Raw genomic sequence first — 23,758 nt, 5'->3', positions numbered from 1 at the left:
TCATTCTCACAGGTCCTGCTCCAATCAGGCTTCCTTGTGTAGTCAATGTCGTATCAGTTCTTGGTCAAGGCCATTCTCAAGTTTTTGCTCCATCGGCAGCTTTGATGCAGTTGACGACGTCCTCTTTGCTAGAACGCTTTTTCCAACTGACATTCTTGTTCCCACATTCTCTTGATTTCCTCCTACTCACTGGTCTGCTTTATCATATCCTTTGCTGTTTTTCTATCTTCTAAACATCAGAGAGCCCAGGGCATGGGTTTTGCATCATTCCTGTCCACTGTCCCTCTCCAGGACCCAGTCTCATAGATTTACATACCATCTGTAGGCTGATAGCCCCAGTGTTAGGTCTCAGCCTGGACTTCTCCCTTGACCTTCAGACTTGGTCACCAGCTATGTTCTTGAAGTCTCCACCTGAATGTTTGATGGGTCACTCAGACTCCCTCTGTCCTGATCTGCTTTCTGGATCCTACTTCTCCCGTAGACTTTCCCATCTCTGCAAATAGCAACTCCGTGCATCCTCCTAGACCATGCATCCTCAGACCACATCTCTGCAGCCCCCAGAGCCTCTTGACTCTCTCATGTCCCACATCAAACCTATCAATAGATCCTTTCCCAACACTGTCCTGTAGTCATGTTGGTCCAGGACACATCCTCTCACCTGCTTTTCTGAAATAGCCTCCCAGGGGTCTCCCTTCTGTCCTCACCCTCATCTGCTGTTCTCATCACAGCAGCCAAACTAAATGTTTCATCCCTCCTGACTCAAAACCCTCCACTGGCCTCCATTTCAGTCTCTCCCGTCTGGCTCTGATCCTGAGTTCCCAGTTCAGCCTCCCCAGAGCCCTCGCCTCTCCGGTGGTGACTTTTTCCTGGTGTCCCTATGGTTCTTTCCTCAGTTCACTCCAGCCTCTGCCCAAGTACCACAGTCCTGTGGTCTCTCCTGACCATATGCTATACAGTGACAGCTGCCACCTCACCAAGGCACACTCTGTGTTATTGTTTCTCATAGTAATTGTCATCATATACTGTATTTGGTGTTTCTTTTATTCTTTTCTGATTGCCTAGTGTGGTGGATTAAAAATGGTCACAAATTCCTTGCAGTTCCTCTCATCAAGGGTTTAGAGGTGGGGTAGGGTACTCACCTCTCGCACTGTGTAATCCATTATAATGTACATGTATTATTTAATAAAAAATAACAAGTCAAAATGTACAATCTCATTTATTCAGTTTCATGAAAATGTACTGAGCAGTTACTGTATGCTAAAATACTTACATATAAAATAAGTTCTTGATTTCAATGTACGAGGTAAAAGTGTACTTTACTAGCACTGGTAGACAGGAAATTTTGTTTCTCACGCTGTGAATGCAGTTGACATGATGCATCTGGTAGAGATTACTGCACTGAACTAGATAAACAAATGGTTTTTTTGGTTATATTTATAAATAGATTTGAACTGGCACTATTTCAGTCTTGTTTGATGGGGGTCCTGGCCCCCCATGTGTGAAATGCAATGCGCCCAGCTGGAAAATATGGATTCTGTTTCCTGACAGCGGAGTGGAGTTTTCACTCCACAACCCTGGTATTCAAAGCCAGACAACGCAAAGCACGGGCAGAACTTCTTGAAAGTATCACTTTCCATATCTGGGTTTAAAGTACATTTTTCTAGAATATCACATGAGTGGATGTGGGACATCAAGCCTCCCCAGGACAGGTGTAGTTTTTGGCCAACGTGACAATGCAGCCATGGACGGTGACTTCCAGGAGCACGGCTGAGGGCCACACAGAGACAGTCCCTAAATCAGCACAGTACCGTAGACACACAGGCGGTGCCAGCGGCAGGAGCCACTCAGAGGCTCAGTGAAGCCAAGCGCTCACCGTCTCCTTGCATGGGGTGAGTCTACTTCCAAAACGACCAGAAAAAAAAAATCTGTTTTATTTTCAGGCCATCACCATGTTCTAGAACATTCTGTTCCTTCTAAGAAAACTTCTCAAACAGAGGTCATTGACCTTGCTTTCCCCTGGCACGTTGCTTGGGTGTGGGAGAGGAAAATGACAGCACTTGAGGATTTATAAGACGTCCCCCTAGGAGTTCTTCCGGTTGCTGCTTGCAATCCTTCAAGAAAGGCATTTTTAGTTCATTTTCCAGGTGGCTCTGGAGGCCTGGGACGAGTCACTCTGTACCTGCAAACTTCTTCAGGAGCTGTGACATAGACACAGATCTCTCCACAGTTGAGACACTTCCATGAACACCATTCACGTTGTTCAGTTGACAGGTCGTGACAGAAGGCCTAGTGTACTCCGAGTGTGCACATCCCTCTCCTAGATGTGTGGCAAGTAAGGCTCATTCACCTGACCTTCACAATCTGCTTGAGGACAGAGACCGCCCCACATCGAGGTCCCAAGCACACATAGTTCATGGCCAATAAATTCTTCTTTGAATTTAATACCTTTTATACTTTCCTTCAAGGCTTGACAAGCATTTAAGAAAATGACATCCCTTTTTTGACTCTCATAGGAAAACAATTTTAATATTTTAATCTGACTCATTACAGAAGCATTTGTGACATTGTAATGAGCAAAGGCTCTGGTTCCAGACAGTTCTGAGTTTAAATCTTTGCCCTGCCTCTCAAACAAACTTGGCCAAATGACTCAGCTACGTTGGACTTTGGTGATTTTCCTTCAGCAGAATTCAAATGTTAACAGTTCCTGCTTCACATGAGCATTGCAGGCGGGGAGGGAACTCTGAGGTAAGGGTACACCAAGACCGTCTCCCGGCCCGCTTCTCATGAGACCACTGTGGGCTAATTTTCTGTTTTCACACCACCTCCTCTGCCCCGTTATGCTGCCCAAGGCAATTTGTGAGTAGCATGCAGAGGGCAGAGGGGAGGAAAGTTTTCTTTCTACTACTACCCTACTAAGTTCTCCCATTGGGACCAAAGACAGATTAACAAGAGGAAATCTAACAGAAGCATGTTAACTCCTGAGTGGGGCTTACACACAGCAGCACCCGGAGATGGGTGACTCCAAGGTTGGTTAGAACTGGCTTTAAACGCCAACACAGGAGAGGGACTCTGGGCTTCTGGGTGGGGGAGGCGAGTTGCAGGAAGGTGACCAGGAGAAGTGAGTAACAAGTCTGATCTGTAGGGATGTCATGAAGATTCAAGTCCTGCCTTCTCCATTGATAAGGGTCACTGAGAGTCCTCTTGCTCCTGGTACGGGGCAGGGACACATCTTGAACAAATGTACATCTTCTTTACAAAAGGAGAACTTGTGCCTCGTTTTTAGAGCATTTTCTGCATCTGCTGGTTCTCAATGTCCTTGAGCTCAAAATAATCCATATGCCAAACATGTATTCGGGGTAATACATTCTGGTCCCCTCAGTGGGTCCCACCTGAAACATTTTAAGAACTGTTTAGATTCGAACAACACAGATAAGTAAGGCCCAGAGCATCTACAACTACATGGCTCTCTGAACATGACTTTACTATCCCAGGACACCAGGAAGATGAAGTTGCTGACACATGTGTTTGTTTCATCAATGAAAACCCCAATACCTGAACAATAAACTATGTTAGCTCTTCTCAGGACCAAAACTGCCAAACGGGATCATAACACACTCTTTACACTCCAGGGCTCCCTCAATCCACACTCAAAGACCTGCCTGACACTGGACACAGACAACTCACAGGTACCTGCCACTGCCTGTCCCTCCACGGTGTCCCAGAGATGGCATTCCGCTCTGTCAAGCTCCGCCCTCCCTTCTGAATGAGCCACCAACTCCGCTTAGCTTTACAACAGGACATTTTTAGTTGTCTCCCCACCCCCACCCCCAAGGGAGTTGGCTGTCAGCAGAAAGAAAATAAAAATAAAATAAACATCTGATTTGTTCACTTATTTTGGACAAGAATATATCCTAAAATTGATTTTGTTCACTTACTTGGGGCAAGAATTTATCCTCAAATTTTATTTAGAGAATTTGATGACCTACCAGTGAAGGCACAAGTTGAAACGTTTCATTTAGACTACAAGAAAAGTCACTGGCCTAGACTGGCAGATGCGCATGAGAGATGCCAGTCTTTGCCTAGGTGAGGTCTGCAGGCCCAGCTGGTGTGTTCCCTGAGAGGTGGCTACGGGATAAAACCCCAGCGCTCCACAGAGTAAACCTCAGCCACCGCATCACCCCATTTACATCAGCCAACGCTCAGTTACAGGTAAAAATGAATATGGAGCAGATGCATAAAGAACATTAGTTAATGAGAAAGATGCTAAAATGTTTCCATGTCTGAGAACCTTGCATTACACTCCACAGAAGACAGGACGAAAAATAAATCAGGTGGAACATGGATGTCAACTTCTATCTTATGTCAATATTTTGGTTAACGATCGAGGGGAGGGAGTTTGTCTGGCGTGTGCTGCAGCCGCTGGCTTGCACCGCTCTAAGCTCAGGGACCACACTCCACGTGCTCTGACCCCAGACTGCGCCACGGCCCAGGGCAGGAGGCGGCTCTCTTCTGTCCTCCATCTCCTAATGCTCAGTCGCTCTCCCGCCCAAGGCTGTGCCCGTGGTTCCATTGCTGCTGGTATGCTGGTGTGATCACAAGACAACATAGGTCTGAGAAGCTGTTATTTTATTCATTTATTTTTTTAGATATGCACTTGTTTTTTTCTTTTACTTTTATTTTTTACTTTTTATTTAGTATTAGCATCTTCATTTTTACAGATGAGAAGCTGTTATTAAACAGACATTAAGCCAGGACGTGGGGCACATCACAGGCAGGAGGGGTCACATCCCGCAGTAGGCCGGGCACATGCAGTCCCCTGTCCATACTGGTCTCAGGATAAACAGTCACCAGCCCCCAGGTTTGAGGACTTGAAATGCCATTTGTCCCACACAGCACCTCCTGGGTCCTCCTGGCAATTGGGTGACCGTCAGTGTTGACTGGTGGTATACAAAGGAAAAACAAACATATTTTATGAAAAGTTGTTTTGCAGCTTGGAGCCAGGCATCCCGTGAGCTCAGGTTCCTGTCCTCCCACAGAGGCTGGGAGATGGACACCCTCTTCATGATGAGCATATTTCAGAGGGGCGTCTCCTAGGTCCTTGAGAAATAGTCCTGGGTTGTAAAGCTGACAGAAAGGCTTACTTAGCTTTTAGAAAAATGTATATACACATTTTAAAGAGGAGAAAGAACTTACAAGTGACAAGTCATTTAAAGTCAATGATATAAGAAAAAGGAAGGTGGAGGTCTCTTCCCTTATTTTCAGTGGGAGAAGTAAGCCTCTTATTTTAATTTGTATTTGCTCATTTTAAGGAGTACACCAGGTAGAGGGAAAAGACTGAGAATGACTTTGCTCTGTGACGCACACAGCTCAGGGTCCTGGCTTTGTCTCCCCCACCTCCCAGGAAGCCCCGCCCTTCCTCTAGACCTTGGGAGCCACTTTCTACCCCACAGGGAGGCCAGTGCAGAATCAGCCACCTGCAGCCCCTCCCGGACCTCTGAGCAGTTCTGCCTAGAACGTTCTGGGGGTCCAGACAGGGTGTCTGGGATTTGTGTCTCTGAGGCCTGCCTGCAGACCTCTTTCCCACGTGACGCCTGCTTTACTTCCCTTTTGGACGTCTTTTGGGCAAGCCCTCCCCCCTACCCTGCACACATTCTGCATGCCCTCCTGGTTGACCCCCACCCTCCCGTAGTGTCAAGTCCCAGATACTGAGCCTCTGACACTGTGTCCTCCAAATGTAGGTTACTGGAGGGGAGCATGTGTTGAAGGTCACAGCATCCTTTCTGCTCCTGTGCACTGCAGGGCACCACGGTGGCTTCCTGAGGCCCACGACAGCCTCAGTTCCCTCCTGGTGTCACACGGGCATGGGGCTTCCCAGATTCCCTTCAAGGCATGGCCAGCTAGCTCATCATCAGGTAGAGACGAGGCACAGACGTTGAAATGAAAGCCTGTCTAGCGTGTCCTTGTGGGCTAGTAATCCTTAGAGTCCTGTCCAGGCTGCTGCTGTTAGTGAGGTGAGCACGATGGGACTGGAGGAGAGAGGTCTGTCCTCACATTACCATTGTGGGAAAGTGACGATTTATTTATTTTTAATTATTTTGTCTAGCCTCTTTTTTTTATTGGTTATGAATATTCGTGGGGTACAATGCTGATTGTCCCCCTCATGCCCATGATGTGGTGGCCAGATTCATACTGGCTGTATACCCATTGCCACAAATTGCGTTTAACAGAAACTACTTCCTTTTTTGGAAGCCGTTTCTCATGGTCCTGCTGGTATAGGCATCTCTTCTACCCCTGCAGTCCCTGTGATAAGCATGTGGCTTGGCCCTAGACATCCAGAATGTTCCATCCTCCCAGACTCCAGCAGCGGTCAGAGAAGCTGTGCGACCCAAGCTGGTTCAGAGTCCCCCTGGAGGTGGCAGCTGTCAGTGGAGAGAGGAATGTTTGTCTGAATGGAAGAGGATGAGCAAGGGTTAGCCGAGGTGAGAGATGGGGGTGTGGGGACTTCATCACAAGTGACCTTTGTCCTCTGTCAGTGCAGGCCACGACCTGCTGACCCAGGAGAGGCCTGGGGTGTGGACAGAGTCGTCTGAGACAACTGAGAGGAATGGTGAGCTCACGGCTCAGACAGGGTGAAGTGTCCATTCACCTGGCTCCAGAGAGAACTTTAGGCCTGAAAGGGCCTGGGGAGCATCGAATCCCCCCACCACGTTTAGTGAAGCAGAAGCTCAGAGAGGAGAGGGCTCTGGGGACACTACCAGTTGGCAGTGGGGGTGGGATGGAGCTCCGGACCCCACCCGCATCCTCCCCACTCACCTGCAGCCTGCCCAGGTGTTGGCACGGTGACTGCACCTGTGGGTCTTGTGCCTCAGTCATCTGTCACGAAGTGGCTTTGTGACTGTAAAATTTCCATGTATCTGAGCTGTTCTGTATCATTTGAGCTGAGGCTGAACAAGAAACCCCAAGCAAAAGATTCCTTTGCTTCAGTTTTTCAGTTTAGAAGGGTTCTGTCAAATGGGGAGAAAGTCTGCTCAGTGGGGGCCGTGGGATCTGCTGTCTTTCCTGTACAGCATCACTCTCTCTGAGTTTGGGAAACAAAATTCACACTTCTTCCCGAAATTTCCTTCCTCCTCCTCCACACCTGCACATGCGGGCACACTCATATGCAGACACACGCACACCTATGTGTGCACACACATGCACACGCACAGACCTCCCCAGGTTTCTCCTGGGCACAGCCTTGGGCTTCTCCCTGCGCAACCTGCACTGCACAGCCCAGGCTCTGTGAACAGTCAGTAAACATTTCCAAAGTGGCACGAGCCACCCAGCTGGGTGTGCAGAGTCATTCCTGCAAAGGACAGCATTCCCCTGGGGCCTCCAGTGGCTTGTGGTGCAGAATAGTTTGCATTGTGGTAACAGCATCAGCCCCTTTTCATAAATGTGAAGGAGCCACCACCATCATAATTGTCCTCATTAGTCCTCTGTTAAAGTCAGAAAGAGCAAAGCAGCACTGGAAAGGCTCGGGGAGGGAGAAACTGTTCAGGTGCAGGCCCGTCCCTGGTCTGAGTCCCCGGGAGGGCCGAGTTCCCTCCTGTCTGTCATCCACACCACGTCCTCTATTCTCTGATCTATGTGGACACCTTACCCACCTCCTCTCTATTATTTTTTGTTCTATCCAGACTCTATCTGCTGCCCCCACACCTGGAGCCAGAGGACTGAACTCTCCACCCAAGGAGGCCATAGCTCCTGGTCTGATTCCTCAGACCTGGGCCTTCCGAAGTGAGCAGCTTGGTCAGGAAACAAAGCCAGGCAGGGAAAGAGGAAGCTTCCCAGAGAGCAGCCGGGAACCCTGGGCATAACCTTGCTCTCACTGCCCTGGAGTCCACAGAGCATCTAGCCCCAGGCTGGGTGTGCCGTAAAGTCACAATAGAGATTTACCCAGCCGTGTTAAAATAATTAAAGGAGACCATCAGACTGAGGTGGATCCAGTGCCCTGGGTTCCCATGTAAGCAAACCAAAGCCTAGCTCAGTGAAAACAGTCATAGTCCAGAAAAATGAAAGTTGAACTTAACCAACAGAAACTACCATCTAACCTCTAGCGGGGACTTCACTGAAGTGACCCACTTTATCCACCCAAGCTTCCCCTGCCTTGTGTCCACGGGCACCCTGTGAAAGCCGTCCCTTCGCCAGCACCAGAGCAGCCCAGACCACTGACCTGTGCAGCTGCCTGATTCTCTGGTCACGGCCCACTCAAATAAACTCATCAACATTTTGAAGTGCCTGAGTTAATCTTTAACAGTATGCAGGAAATTCTGTTTTCTCCTCTCTCTCAAGCAGAGCCCTGACAGAGCCCAGCAAACACTTTCTGACCACGCGCCTGGAGACACTGTCAAAAACCAGGTAGGCAGAGTTGTGGAAATAGAGACATGGCTAGTGACCAGCAGGTCTCTCTCTGACTGTCCAGCTAATGGTGTATTTGATTTGGAGGTGTCTCGTCAGTGGTCTCTTCTGTGTGTCCTTTCCATCCTGCACATTTATCATTTGCTGTTATTGAGATTCCATCCCAAATTCTGCTCTGGCCCGACCTGCCCCTTGCCTTAGTCCAGCTAAACGCTTCTCTGTGTGGCTGTCTCCAGTGCCCTGACTCGTCGCCAGTGCCCTGACTCACCACCACTGGGACTGGCTTTTGTTCTTCTTGCCGAGAAGTTTTGCTCTGCACCCACGACCGAGGCTTGTTTCCCCACTCTGTCCTCAGTCCTGCTGGGTGCTGAGTTAATGCATCCCCTGCTTTCTTAAATGACCCCTTTCTTCATCTTTTCTGGATTCCTTTCGCCTCCTCCTGACTGTGAGTGGACCCATGCTATCTTTTGGGTTTCATGAACTTGCTTTCTCAGTGGGCCTCACTGCTCCTAATTGTTCTGCTCGCACATTCTGCAAATGCTGCCCAGGTTTACCCTCTGGTCTGACCATTCAGCTGTGCGTCAATGTGTTTTTCAATTCGATAGCTTTATGGCCAAAGACTTAACAGTATGTTGTGAACCAAATGAATTGCATTCTCCTCTCAAGCAGATTTCTCTTCCCAACTATTTCATTGCTATTCAAGAATCCATTATTTTTCCAATCTCTCAGGCCAAAAAATTAAAAGTGATTTAATTTTTCATATGGTTCTTGGAACATGGGTATTAGAATCTCACGGGATGCTTCTTAACATGAAGCTTTCAGAGCTTTTCCTGCAGTCAGCACCTCTGAGGGTGGGGCCCAGGAATCTACAATTTAGCACACCCCCAACATTCTGCTGCACAATCAAGTTTAAGAACCTCTCTTTTAGGATCACTGTTGACTGACTGTACCCTCTAATCTGTCATGAAGGCCTTCCTTCCTTTAAACACCTCTCTCATCACAGGCATCCAAGATGAAAGGTGACGTGCAGCACAGGGAGGGTCTACAGACATCACGGCCCAAAGCAAGATGCACAGCAGAGAGTGAAGAAAGTGCTTCTATCCCCTTACTGACGTGAGCATGTCTGCAGCACATTAAAGGTCAGTCTTAGATAATCTGTCAGTTACAGGACCACAGTCAGCTTAGAGGTGGTTCAGAAGGTCAATAGTAAAATTTCTACTGGGAAGAGAACTAGCATTGTCAGTGTGCCACCTGTGGCAGGCACTGAGCGTGGCATCCAGCGGACCAACCCCGGGGGTCGGATGGACCAGCCTGGGATCTGGAGCTCGAAGGACAGCTGTGCACAGTGGCTCCAGCTGGTGGTAGGCATGACTTTGTGAAGGTTGCTTACTTCTTAGGGACTGCTTACTTATCTGTACAGGGGGGACACCATGCCTGCCTCCTGGGCCGTGGAAATTATGATGAGAGAAATGAACTAGTCAACGTGCAAATCCTGCAAATGCTGTGACACTCTCAGACACGGGAGAAGTTGTCGCTGACACTCATGTGAGAATGGTTTGTTCGGCACAGACCTTGCCTAGGAACACACTGATCTGCACAGCAGTCTTGCTGGTAAACGTGCTCTTTCCTCATGTGCTAAGAATCTGGGTGCCCGTGTTTCTCAGGTGCTTCGAGTTCCCTGGAGAAAACATTTACAAATGCGAGGTATTACGAGTTGAGAGGATTTTACTCTCCACTTATTGAACAGCTTCCCATTAAAGGGAGAACTGTATTGAATCTGCAAATACACTGTTATCTGTAGGAACAGATGTGGTGAGGTACTTAGTCTTCAGAAAGGTCATTCAAGTCCAGCGTGGGTGAGGACCCATTTCCTCGAGTTGACAGGCAGAACGGGGGCTGGTGGGGCATAACGACCTGGTGTCACTGCACACTTCAGAGTCAGACTGCCTTCCCTCCGCCTGGCCTTGGCTTCTGGATCTGGGAGTGAGCGGAATGTTTGCACATGGTGCAAACCTATGGTCATCGTCCAAGCAGAAGAGCATCGCGAATGTGGCTCAAATTGGGGTCTGAGTTCAAGGGGTCTCTGAGTTCAAGGAGGCTGCAGCTACAGGGGCTGTTTGTCATCTTCCGTCTCCCACAGGTAACATCACAGATTTTCCTGGGTCTCCTCTGGGTGATGGGAATAATCTAGCCATCACTATTTGTTTCCATGCTTTTAAAACCAGGCAGCCGCCTGCCGCGGGTTCTCACAGCTGCTCCGTGATTGCTGATGCAGTTCTGAATGCTCTTCCCACCTAGTCAGGGTAGGAGCTGGCAAACTGCTGGAGTGAGGTCTTCACACAGGCAGAGGACAGCCTTCTCTCTTTTAGAATTGCTGCGATTTGGGGCTGAATGATGCTCAAGTCAAGAACTCCAGATAAGACCCATTCTTGTAGAACCATCTAGTTTATTGAATATGTGTTGATAGACTATTCTAATGCAGCTGGGGCTGGTGGTTGTGTTACTTGAGTTCTCAGGTAAGTTGCTGAAAAGTGAGTGGTGTAGACCTGGAACAATCAGTGTGCTATGTTGCTCTAATGATGAGCTCTGCCACCTGAGGGGGCGTTCTGATAGCAGCAAAGGCTACAGATGCAGGATCTTGGTCAGAGTGTGATGACGACATACTAACTTGTTTCATTCTAATATTAGACGGCTCTCATAAGGAAATCATGAGATAAATTAGGTCTTCATTGGAAAAATGACTTGTCAGTGTTATCAAATAAAATAAGGAGCAAACGGATTTTCTACTAAACCTTTTGTGAAGTCACACTCGACATCTCTTTGGAGTCAATGTAGCAATGACACATTTTGCTGCCATTTGACCTCAGACTGTGAACGGTGCTCTAACACAGCTCCTGACTGGTTATTCCATTCTTGGAAAATGTGGCATCTTAAAGTTTACTGAATGTGTGTCAGCCCCTAAGTGCCCTTTACAAGTCTTTTTTTATGACTGGTATTTCCAGTTTTAAAGTTATTCCTTTAGGTTGAGTTAAGAGAGTCCAAAGACACGTCATCAAATGAAAAATTCCTGACAGGTAAATTGTAATATTAAGGCATCATCAGGAGTCCATACATAGAGAAGAATCTTGGGGGCATGTGGCCTGCCCTGCCAGGAGGATGAAGCCTGAAAATCACTGTGCTTCAGGCACTGCACAAGGAGAGTTCCAGGGGAGGACGGAGCAGGGAACGAGGGCTCTACCGTCGCCTCTAGCTAACGACGATGCCTTGGAGCGTGTTAGCATAACACGACATCATCCCACAGTATCCGGGGAAGTGGTCTGTTCCAGACATGAGTGACTTACAGTAACCCCTCCACATTCCCCAGATCCCTTTTCTGGCTGAGACATGCCTCACAGTCAGTCTGATTTCACTGAGTGCCTGTTCACGGGTAGCTCCAGCACTGCCAGGCCCTTGGTTGAACTTCATATGTACAAAAAAGCTGGGCGCATGCCTGCTAAGATCAGTGCTCATTGACTCTGTGTTTAATCTCCTTACCTTCACTCTTTGAATGAAATAAAACAAATCTAAATTTATTTGGCTTATCCCAGACATTTCGGATTTCCAAAGTCAGTGCCAAGGGGTGTTCATCTTGTTGAGTTTTGGTGTTCCACCCTCGGTGACAGGAGGACAAGTCCCACTGCATCTCCCCAGAACAGGTGGAGGCAGAATTGATCAAATTGGTGCATCACCTCTCAGATCTTCCAGAAACTCCAGCCAACATAGCAGAATTCTTCACCCCATCAGCAAGTGTAGGTTTACTGTCTACCCATGTGTGCCCAGGCTTCTAGTTAATCTTGTTACTCTCACATTGTCACAGGAGTTACACGTCACATTGCTATACGGGCGGTTGGTGAACCTCACAGGGCCTTTTGCACATTCCACCCACTTGTCATCTGTCTTTAAGTCACATCTAGGAAGAGAAGTTATTTTATTCCTTGGATTTGGGACAGTCAGCATGACTACAAAGTCTTGGATGGATCTGCCCTATGCTTCTGTTTCCAGGCCCCCTTAGAAGGATTGCAGGCCCCTCCTCTGGTTCTTTAGGGCTTTTCAGGTAGGTTCTATACCTTTCTGGAATATAGTCCATTGTTTTAACTGACCATCCTTGTGGCTGTGTTGTGAGCTCCCAGAAAGCAAGGACTCGGTGAGAGTGATTTTGTAGACTCGGTAGCTTGTAACTAGACTGTGGTCAACATATGAATTGAATGAACAGCTGGGCACAGGAGGGCAGCTTGTGACAGTCTGATACCAGGCACAGGGTGTGGGAGACCTTGGCTCCTCAGCTTTCGATGACCCTCCCTCTCACTGCTTCCTCTGGTGTCTGGGTTCTGCCCAGGACCCACACCCTGCGCTGTCTGGTCTCAAGACCTGTGTCCTCCTTGCCTGCACTGCCTGGAGCACCCCTCCTCACCCGCCCACCTGCAGACTTGCAGACCTCCTCCCCCTCCGTGCTCTGGGCCTGTTGATGCTACCCACAGAGGTGCATCCCGGGAACTATAGATTCTATTCTAATAGCCTGGGTGCTCTCCACGAACACGTGTGTGCCCAGGGACTGGGATTGCATTTTCATCACCCCTGTATCCCCGGCCCCGACACAGGATCTGCATGGAGCAAGTGCCCAGGAAATGTTTGCTGAAGGAGATGTGGGCCCTGCACCTGAGAGACAAGATGTGAGAATGTTGAAGAACCCGCCTCTGGTGCCGGGTTGCCAAGGTTGAAACGTGTGTCTCGACTACATGGTAGCTGATGACGTTGTCTGAAACATGATGTCTTTCTAAGCTCAGTTCGCTTATCTCTGCAAAGTGTAGAAGGAAATATAAATATCCATCTCAGAGACTTGCAGCAAGGGTTGTGTGTGTGATCCACAAGCAGGTGCAGCGCAGCCCTCAGGAAACAAAGCAAGTGAAATTCTGTACCCAGATTAATTGAAACAAAAGTTAAGATTTGCATCAAGGCACATATGTATTTGTAAAAATTAACTTTGGGTGGTAGGAGGGCTGCCTCCCTGTGGTGTGGTCCTGCCTGCTGCATGCACACTGAATCAAGTTTGCTCTGCAGGATCGAACGGATATAATACACAGGAGTGCAGGCCTGTGACTTCCCAGCACAGGTGCCACAGGCATCTCAGACTCTGCTACTTGTGTGGATTGCTCGCTCACGGCATGAAGAGGAAGTGAGGCCTCTATCAAGAGCCAGCTCAGCTTTCCTACCACCTGGTATGTGGGTCCTTCAGCCCGATGGAGCCTACAGGTGATGTGGACGAGTCAACTCCTGAGTTGCCCAAGTTCAGAAGTTCACACATACCTGACTCACAACAACTGAGAGACAACAAAGCACTGCTGTGCTGTAAGTCACTGAGCCTGGGGTGCAGTGTTTTGTAGCAAGTGATAACCACACAGAGGAGAAGAGAGGCCGGCAAGTTTTTCAGGTCATGCAGCCTCTGCCACATGACTTAACTCTGCTGTCACCACGCAAAAGCCACCGTAGACAAGACACGGACAATTGAAGGCACCTGTGTTCCAGTAAAGCTGTGTCTACAAAAACAGGCAGTGGACTGGATTTGTCCCACGGGCTGTAGTTGGCCGACCCCACTCTCAAATAACTTAAGGGCACTTCCCAATACAAAAGAAATACAGACAACGACCCAGCTTCTCCATATCCTGAGTTTGAAGTTAGAAGGGCCTAAGTCAAAAATGGTTTCACTATTTCCTGAGTAAAAGTGCACTTTAGCAGACACGAGCACTCCCCTGAAATGCTGGCATGCGCTCAGTCTTCCGGGCTGAGTGTTTTCACTTCCATAGTTGTACTAACTTTCTGAACTTGACTTTTCTAGGGCAGGGAGGAGCCTTTGGTGGTGAAGGTGACATCAGTTTTTCTGAGGACACAGGATTTAGAACCAACAAGCCACGACAGAGCCTCGCCTGGTTTCTGGGCCTCACCCGTCCTTTTCTAAGTCTGTCTGGGTTCATTTTGAGCTCTTGTGAAGGCCTGGAAAATCCCCATCCATAGCAGAGGAAGGCCGTGTGACATGCCTGTAAGCCGCCAGGCTGACCTCTCATTTCTGCTTCTGAGTCGGGGCCAGGGGAGGATTTTGCTTAGAAACATGGAAATCCTCACAATCACCTTGAAGCCGACTTTTGAAAATGCCTTTCATAAAACCATGACAGGTAATCCCAAAGAGAGATGTGGCTCCCACACATCATTCTTGTGGGGCTCATGAAATCCACCCCAACAGAACCAAATCTATGAGAACAAGGCCATATTCCAGTGCACGGAGCGTTTCCCCTTTGTGTGTAAGTCAGGCTGGAAAATCAGCAGAGATGCTTATCAAAAAGAAAACAGGAATACTGCTTCACCCAGTACAAATGTGGGAGTATTACTTTTGCTTTGCATGTATTTCAATTCCAGTTTTAAAGAACGGTTTATTTTAGGAGAAAAATTGTTCTCATGATAAATACATACTATTTAAATTTCTTAGCTCTTACTCTGGTGTAAATCTACTATTAGGTAACAATAAAATATATATCCCTTTTCCCAACCAAATTCTGTGTTATCTATTCTGCCATCACCAAACATAACATAATTTTTTTAGTAAAGCACTCATTAAAACTTGTCACTATTTTTTTGTGCTGCTGTCATGCTGCCAAGTCCTTGAAAACAATATTATTTTATTTTAGAATAATGAATTTGGTTTTCCTTTCACTCACAGAATCATTAAAATTTGTTCAGCTTTTAAAACAATACCTTTCCATTGATCTACGAATGGTATTTTTTGCTGATTTTCTTTGTCTTTATTTCATGGGAGAAAAGGCACCATAAAAGGATTGCCCACAGCAGGTTTGACAGTCAGATGACAAAGCTTAACACTCATGTGTCACCAGCGTGGCCTCAGCCACACAGTTCAGGCTGAGCTCCATGGAGACTGCAAGGGCCTAGGTCAGAGGCTCTCTGTGGACCTGTGGTGCTACCACCCTTGCCATAGGCGACAACTTTGGCCCCAGCAGGTGAGCCTTTCCTCTGCAGCTGTGTGAATCCCAGTGAGCAGGGTGGGCAGAACTGAGACCACGTCTAGGCTTGGAAAGATTGCCAAGCTACGCTGAGTAAAAAGGTAGCTTGGACCAATTTCTAAGCAGAAACTGAATCTCTCGGATACAACCAAATGGCTCTTTAAAAACACATTTGTTCAAATCAAACTTTTAAGAACCTCGCTAATGCATTGTTTAAAAGAGCAAAATGACTGGCAGTCAAATTCACATCGATTTGTGTGGTCTCTTTCATTTAAAAGGAATAAAAAAGGAGAAGACTTTCTTTATAAAAGCACCTGATATGTCACCACCAGTGTAAAAATTAACGTCTTTCAGACAGGAGAAGTGCACACGGCAGGCTGGGCGGTGACAGCAGAGGGTATGTTCTTTACCTCTCCAGTGGAACACTTGGTTTATGATGGAATTAACTAGATTGCTAACCCCTAGAAGGAAGAGATGGTGCTTTGCTCATCTTTATGCCAGGGATCAGGAGGACGTGCGTGGGGAGGCGAGTCCCACACCCAGTAAGTGTAGAACACAGCCCGTCAGGCTGTGTGTGGCAGAGACATGCTGAACAGACACCGCTGTGCTGTGTGAAAGGCTGTCCCCACCTCTCCTGTAGTATGAGAGAAATGCTCATTATGCAGGACTGGAAAACCCTCCTGTCTTCTCATCCTAGGTATCTCAAAATGGGTATTTTTCCTCATCTTCTACAGGAAGAAAAAAGAACAAAAATTGGCTACATCTTTTATGTAATTTTATGTAATTTTAACTCAGATGCATTTTAGAACTCTGAGGCATGTTCATTTAAAACATTTAAAATAAGGGAAAAGGACAGAGACTGTGGTTGGCACGTGTCTTCAAGAGGCCTGAGCAAGCTGTACAGGGCTGGAAGCACTGGGTAGTTCTTGAACCTGGATGCATTTTCCTGTGAATGATGCAGGCACTGTAAAACAGAGTAGAGCCTCTCTTCATCCAGGCAAGTGTCGTAATCCACTAATTTATTGTGCTAGTGTAGCTCTGAGCTGAGTCTGTATCTCTACTTTTTAGCCCACATGTTTTATCAGCCTTGAGCAATGCATGGTCAAATTATATATATATATATATTTTTTTTTTTTGGCAATTTTCCACTGTATAAATCTATTCACATTATTTTTTTAAAACTCCATATTCCCCTTTATGTAGTTATATGTCAAAAAATAGTAAATAGTTTTATGGCTTACTTAAAATAAAAGTGAGGAAAACAGACACTTGCTATACCAATAGCTGGTTTGGTTGGGTTTTTTTTAAAGGAAATGTTATTAATTTAAAAAGACAGTTGCCAGAAATTTAATAGAATTACCAGCAATGATTATTTCTGAAATGTATGAAATTTGGAACATAATTATAAAAGGCTAAAAACCAAAAGGATTCATTCTTGCAATTTCTTTAAAAAAAAAAAAAACAGATGATTTGTTATACTGTAGCAGAGAATTCTGAACAATACCAACATCATCTTATATCTTGGGTAGGCACAGGCTAAAACCCCTCCACATGAGAAATCTTTGACCTTCTCATAGAAATGGGAACTGAAACAGACTAGACTCCCAACCCCCTGCGTGAGAAACCATTGAAAACAGAAACCGTTATATAGAAATAGAAATCATACACAATGAAAGTTTTCATGCTTGATTGCTTTAATTGTTCATTTTGGCTTCTGCGACCTAGCTTGCTTTCTGCAGCTGTAACATAGCAACCTAGCTTGTTTTTTGTACCTGTATGAACCCATGTGCCAATGGGATGTAGTTTTTGCATTTATAAACACCACAAGACCAAGGCTCAGGGCTATTCTCCCAAAATACCTAGGGGAGGCAGTGGCCAGCCAGCTAATAAAGACTCTGTTAAAATTATTAATTAAGTATTTGGTTCCTTTCTTGGGTGACAACCTCACAACAATATCAAAAAGTTCAGCAAGTTACAGTGGCTGCAGCCTTGGTCACCCTCAGAATCTCTGTCCTTCCTTGTGGGGCAGAGCACCACACAGAGGACAGTGGAACATGTTGAATCTGTTTCCTGGGGTTTTCCTCCTGGTCCGTCTTGATTGTTCCAGACTCAGACACTTTCTGCTCCAACTCTTGTCTTGTCAGGTGTATGCCACCAACCCCAGAGGACCAATAAACTGAGCCTTGATATCACTTTCCAGGTAAACGAGTATTGTGGGCAGATTCCTATCTGGATGATTGGGGATGCAGGTTGTTAAAATGGTTTTGATAAATTTGACATCAGGAAGATCACTGGCAAGTCCACTCAGCTGTTGATTTATCAGGGCACAGAGGCGATTCCTGTCTTTGTAAAGCTGTGCCATTGATCGAATGTCCCCTCTGCAGACTTGATGAGGCTTGAATTGTGTCATCCAAGTTTTATGTTTTAGAAGCTTGGCCCTCACTGTGTCTGTTGAGAGGGTGGGAAATCATATTATGGTAATTGGAAGGTGGGGCCTTGAAGAGGTGATTGGATAGTAGGACCGTATGGTAGTGAACGGATTAGTAATGGTGGTCAGGGGTGTAGTTCTGAGGGCTTTAGAAGGACAGTGCAAGAGGGGCTCTTTCTCTCTGCTCTGCTATTTTCTGCCATGTGAGACCCCAGGGTCACTGTCATCACCACCAAGGCCCTCACCAGCTGTGTTCCCTGGACTTTGGACATTCCAGCCCCTGAAACTGTAAGCAACAAGCTTTGTTTTCTTATAAATCACCCAGTTCCAGGTACTTTGTTATAAGCAACAGAAATGGAGTAATACAAGGTGCAAGGCCACTCACAAGCCCTCACTGGCTGCTTAAAACTTCTCAATCATAATCCTTCCTGGGATCTCTGAAACTTCCCCAAATTTATTCCTCAGTTTAGCTGCTTCCCACTCAGCCAGTCTCTGCTGCCCGAACATTTCAACAGCACATTCGTCCTCCTCCTTAAGTTCGTTGTCATTATCCTCCAGCTCTTCCAAACCTATCTCTTCATAGGTTTCCTCCACTGACTGCTGCAGGACTCGCTGCTCCTCCTTTTCTGCCCATTTTTCCAATTCTTTTAGACTTTCTTTCGCTGACAAGATGCCCTGTTTGCATAAGACGCCATCCCCTAAGTGTCTTCACTGGGGTCCTGCATCTTGCTTCCAAGCACTCCAGTCAAAGTCATTTAATGCAATTTTCTTCATGATCATTCTTCTCTTTTTAAAATTTAAAAATTGGAAAAAAATTTAAAACTCACTAATTCACGTTTTTGTTTGAATTACTTTAATCTTATATATCTTTTAAAAAGGAAAATCTACAAATTAAAGGGCTGATGTTTTTAGATATGATGTTCTTTTTCAAGAATTCTATTTGTCAATGTTTTTGCATAACTGTTTCCAAATTTTCTCAGTTAAAACTTAGAACCCCGAAAGGTGAAACATATGGTTTTCCTAGATAGAAGAAACTAAACACACCGAGCATTGTTTCCTTGATATATCAAGTTTGTAACACAGTTGGAAAACTCACTATGGTTGTCACTGTGAAAACAAGAGATTAACTCAGTCGAAAATTCAGCCAGTTAAGTACAAGCAAAAAGAAATACGAAAACTCCATCAGACTGGCTGTGGGCATCCCAGGGAGGTTGATGGGGCTTCTGACTGCCGTGCTGGGTGCCTAACTGCGGTGTAGCAGCTGAAGACATGGTTTCTGCATGGCTTAATGTACGACTTAAGGTGACGAACCTTCTCAGTCCATCACCTTAAATCCTTGGAATAAGTATCATGGCATTTCCGATAGGCCGCGTGTAAAGAAAGTCTCAGTCCAATTTATCTTTCCTTATGGCCTTAAGGAGAGGAAACCGTGGCTGACGTCTTTATGCTGAGAAGTTAGCCAAGGAAGCCATCGCAAGGTTTCCATTCCCTTGTTTCTGAGTGTCAGGATACTAACTTCTCCAGGATTTCCTCTTGGACGTGTTGCTCCGAGTCAGGAAAGACAAGCGCAAGTTTTGTCTGTTTTGTTCGCTGCTGCATTTATGGTACGTGTTGAAAGGGGGAAATGTTTCTCTCCCAACCCAGATAGAAATCAGTTTAAAAGTAGTTCCCTCACCTTCTCCCATGTCAGGGAATGAAACACGGGGATGTTCTGATGGGCCAGGAAGACAGAAAACCCCTATTCCTCTCTGTTTTCCTCCAAGTCAAAGTCATCCTACCCCAAGCATCCTGGGTATAAACAGTTTGCAGAGGTGAGAGAAAGGGGGAGAAAAAGTGGACAAGGAGACGACAGAGGGAAGTGATTTTTCCATCAGGCTTATTTAAGATGGTTTTCAAATACTATTTTCTTCCCAATGGGAGAAAAGTGTTCTACAACTGACGGCGGCATGTTTGTGTCTACCATTGTGTAGACACTGCTCATTTACAACACTCACAGCAGGTCTGAAGCTGAAGTAGACCATGCAGACATATTGTAGACAACAGCTCATTTTATCCTCTAGAATTCCATCTGAAGCTACATGTGTCCATCTTTAGTTGTTTTGGATTTTTTCACCATCAGAAATTGGATGTCAGTGCACGTATTGTATTGCATGTGGATCTGTGAGCTTAAACTGTCCACTGTCCTTTGAAATCAATGACTCAGGAAAAGACGCTGAGGCTGCATACCAGATAGGGGATTGTTCCTACAACTGTGCAGACGCCACCTCAAGTTTCCTGCAGTAGCTCATTATTAAATACCTTGCACGTAGCAGGTATTCATCCATGGGTGCTTTTCAGATGAAGAAATGAGTGTCCTCTGGGACAAAATTGTGGGTAACCTGAGTTTTAAAAAGTCACCTACCCCAGTTCCCATTGTAAACCTAGAAAACTTCCCACACTCATGTACTCAGTGAAGAACTAACTTTGTTTTCCCTTTAAAGCTAGACCATAGGATTAACTAAGACTGTATTGGAAGCACCTGTCCATCACACTGAAAGACCCTACATCCTGTCTCCCTGAGACATCTACCTATGTAAACCCCAGCCTCCAGCTGATTGGGGAGGTAGCAGGACTTTACCCTCTGTCTCCCAGTCAGCACCTTTCAAAATAACATGACTTTTGTTTAAGATCTGCATGGTAGGTGTTACTGGGGACCCTATAGCAGTGAGCACCCAGAGCCACGCAGGTCAGAGATTGCCTGACTAAGTCGGCCTCTCACACCTCGGCTGTCAGTGACGGGGAATCCACGGGATGTGATCGTTACCAGCACTAAGTGGTATCGCTCAAACTCACGATACTTTGACAAAGTAGTAATAATAATGATGATGATGATGATGATGATGATGATGATGGTGATGATGATAATAACAATAGTATGGTAGAAATAGTGTGTACAAACATATACAAAGTCAGTTACATTTATTCTGTTCGTTACTTATACCCAAGCTCCTGTATATTCCTGCCGTTTTCATCAAGACAGAGGAAATTAAGTAATGTGAGTACTGCCTTTTAGTTTTAAAATGAAAACACACAAAAAGAACATTATAGTGTAAGCCAGTTTATGAAAATTCTGCTAAAATGGTGAAATTATTACGCATGTTTTACAAATGATGCCGGGCTATAAAATAGACCAGCTTCCCAGTTATGACACGGAAAGCTCTCTTAATTCCTAAAATGTGCTGGAGAGTTGTACTTCACAGTAAGTATGTGAAAATGATAACCATTGGGACTGGTATGTTGTTGTTTTTCTTAAAATATGACACCCAGAACAGAATGCCATATTTCATATGTGAGCTGGCCGTGAGGGTGTTTTGTGGCTGTAACGTCTTCTGTTTTCCCGTCGTCTTTAACTTCTGGCATCTCGTGTCACACCAGCTTTTGCAGCAGGTGCACGCTGCCACTCACCGTAGCACGCTAGCTGCTGCAGGCAGGATGCTCGGTCTGTCCACCGCTGCTTGGCATTGTACGTGCTGCTTGGTGTGCCACACTGCGGTGCCCAGTGCAGTGCCTGGAGCTTAGCTGATGTTCCACAAATATCAAACATGCTTCTCCCACAACCACCCCATCTTTCTCACTAGAGCTACTGTTGATGTTTGATGTGGGTCTGGTAAACTTACAAAGTGGATTTTTTTGTTTTTGATTGTGTAGTACTTTCTTCTAAACACATATTGTGTTAGTTTTATCCCAGGTTTTGACCTGTTAGGAGCTCTGCACAGCGTTTGCTCTGTATTTCCACGTGCCACTTCTCTTGCTGTGACCTAGCTATGCTGTTGATGGTGTGCTGTGCACACTTGCAGCCTCCAGCTGTGAATCTGCATCAGCCAATGCACGTGCCCCACCTTGGTCTCAGGGTGTGCTGGAGACCACCTCACTGGAGTAAACATGCACGTGACTCCTCCCCACATCCATTAGGGACATTTTCACACACAGAAAAAAGCTTTTCCTTGGTGGGATACGGACAGTCAATGACTACTGCCACATTTTCCTCGTGTGTGTGTGTGTGTGTGTGTGTGTGTGTGTGTGTGTGTGTGTGTGTGTGTGTGTATTTCATTCATAAATTCAGGAGGTGCGTATTTCAGGGATGAGGGATTCGGTCAATGCCCGCTTTTCCTAGTGCACTGAGGACTTCCTGCTGCATTTCTCACGTGATGCCTATGGTCAGGCCGTGAAAGAGTAGAGACAAGAATTATTGCCTTTCTTATTCATACATGAGCAGAAGAGACAAAGATGGTGAATTCTCCACTGAGTTTAAGCTTGTTTGTCATCCGGTCAGACCAGGGAAGAGTCCTCCTGTCTCCTAAACTGACAGTCTTTCGACCCGTGACCCCTCTGCTTTTCACACCTTACGTGCTGTATGCAATTGAAAAGGAGGTGCAGACCAGGAGGGTGGATCATGTACTGTTCACGTGTCCATTTTCTTGTCCCAAACACTAAGAAAAGCTGAACAAAACAGAACAAAAACTATCCCAGACTTATGTCTGTTCTGAAAGTCCTGCCTTTCATTTTACATGTCTGAATGGACGAAAGTCAAATGGTCACTCCATCCCTGAGTGGCAGGGAAGGATCTATGGCTGTGTGTTCATTAGAGACTGTTAGAGACTGTCACCAACTCAGAGGAGTTTAAAATTCAGTCCCCGTAAATTATCTATAGGGACGTAACAATAAACCCAGCCCTCCTGCTGGCTACTCGGATTCCATAGGCGCTGGCGTGATATGCTGAGCGTCCCAAAGGAGGAAAATAGTCACAGAATATGTAAAAACAGGCTGAGAATCAAATATTCGTCCATGGGCAATACTGTAATTTGATGACCATTAGAAGGCGTCAGTTGGTCACTATCACACGTGCAAACACAGAGTGTTAATCTAAAGTACTGAAAGCAAGAGATCCTGAGAGGCTTGATCACATTCTTAGGCTGCTTTTTGTTTTTATTTTTTAAACTTCAAGAACCACATGCAGACAATTTAAGCTTCAGTGAGTTTTGGGAGGACATAATTCAGTCCACTACAGGCATGGAACTGGGGACTACACCCCACTCCCACAACCGGCTACACCGCCAGCACTAAGGAACGTGCCAAAAACATCACCTCCCTGTGGGTGGCCCGCCACAGCCATCACAATAACCACAGCTGCTGCAAAAGCAGCTAGACACCACAACCACCACGCAGAGGGTCCACCAGCCACTGGAGTGCACTGACACAAGGAGCGTCACCAGCAGAGATAAAGAAAAGAAGAGGAGGTCTCTCTCCACAAAGCCCATTCCAGAGTGACGGAAGAAGCATCTGCTCTATGACAATATTGGGGGACTTGATCACATCTCTCAACATTGGACAGATCATCTAGACAACAGATCAGCAGAGTAACCATTATTCTTTCAGAAGGAGAGAAGAAATCTAAGGTAATTAGAGGGGGTGGGGGGAGGCAGAGGGCAATGGGGAGAGATTGGACAAGGGGCATAAAGAATAATTATGATTTGTAACAATGTGTATGCTAGTAATATTGATTTGATCAACATATCTCAACGTTGAACCCCAAAGATGTGTACGGTCAATTATGATTCATAAAAAAAAAAAAAAAAAAAAAAAAAAAAGCAGTTAGATTTTTTCCTTTGATAACTGAAATGTATGTTGAGGCCAATAAAATTCATAGTATAAGAAGAGGAAAATAAAGTTTGTGTGAATCATTTGTAAATCATTCCTCACATTCAAAACTACTTGCTATACATCTCATTCTCATTAAAAGTGGATCTCACTATGTGTAGTGGATTGAAATATATCCCCCCAAACTCCCTGAAGTTTGAATTGTGTCCCCCAAGTTTTATGTATTAGAAACTTGGCCCCACTGTGACTG

General features: G+C 46.0%; 1 pseudogene; it reads right to left on the bottom strand.

Annotated features, from left to right (window-relative positions):
* Positions 1–17,387: 17,387 nt before the first annotated feature.
* LOC134363251 (phosducin-like protein 3) lies at positions 17,388–21,454 on the bottom strand (annotated as a pseudogene).
* Between the last annotated feature and the right edge of the window lie 2,304 nt (positions 21,455–23,758).

Source organism: Cynocephalus volans, chromosome 14 (genome assembly GCF_027409185.1).
Source record: "Cynocephalus volans isolate mCynVol1 chromosome 14, mCynVol1.pri, whole genome shotgun sequence".
Classification (NCBI taxonomy): Eukaryota; Metazoa; Chordata; class Mammalia; order Dermoptera; family Cynocephalidae; genus Cynocephalus; species Cynocephalus volans.
The sequence above is the reverse complement of the archived record's forward strand: the minus strand, read 5'-3'. Positions and strand labels throughout refer to the sequence as shown.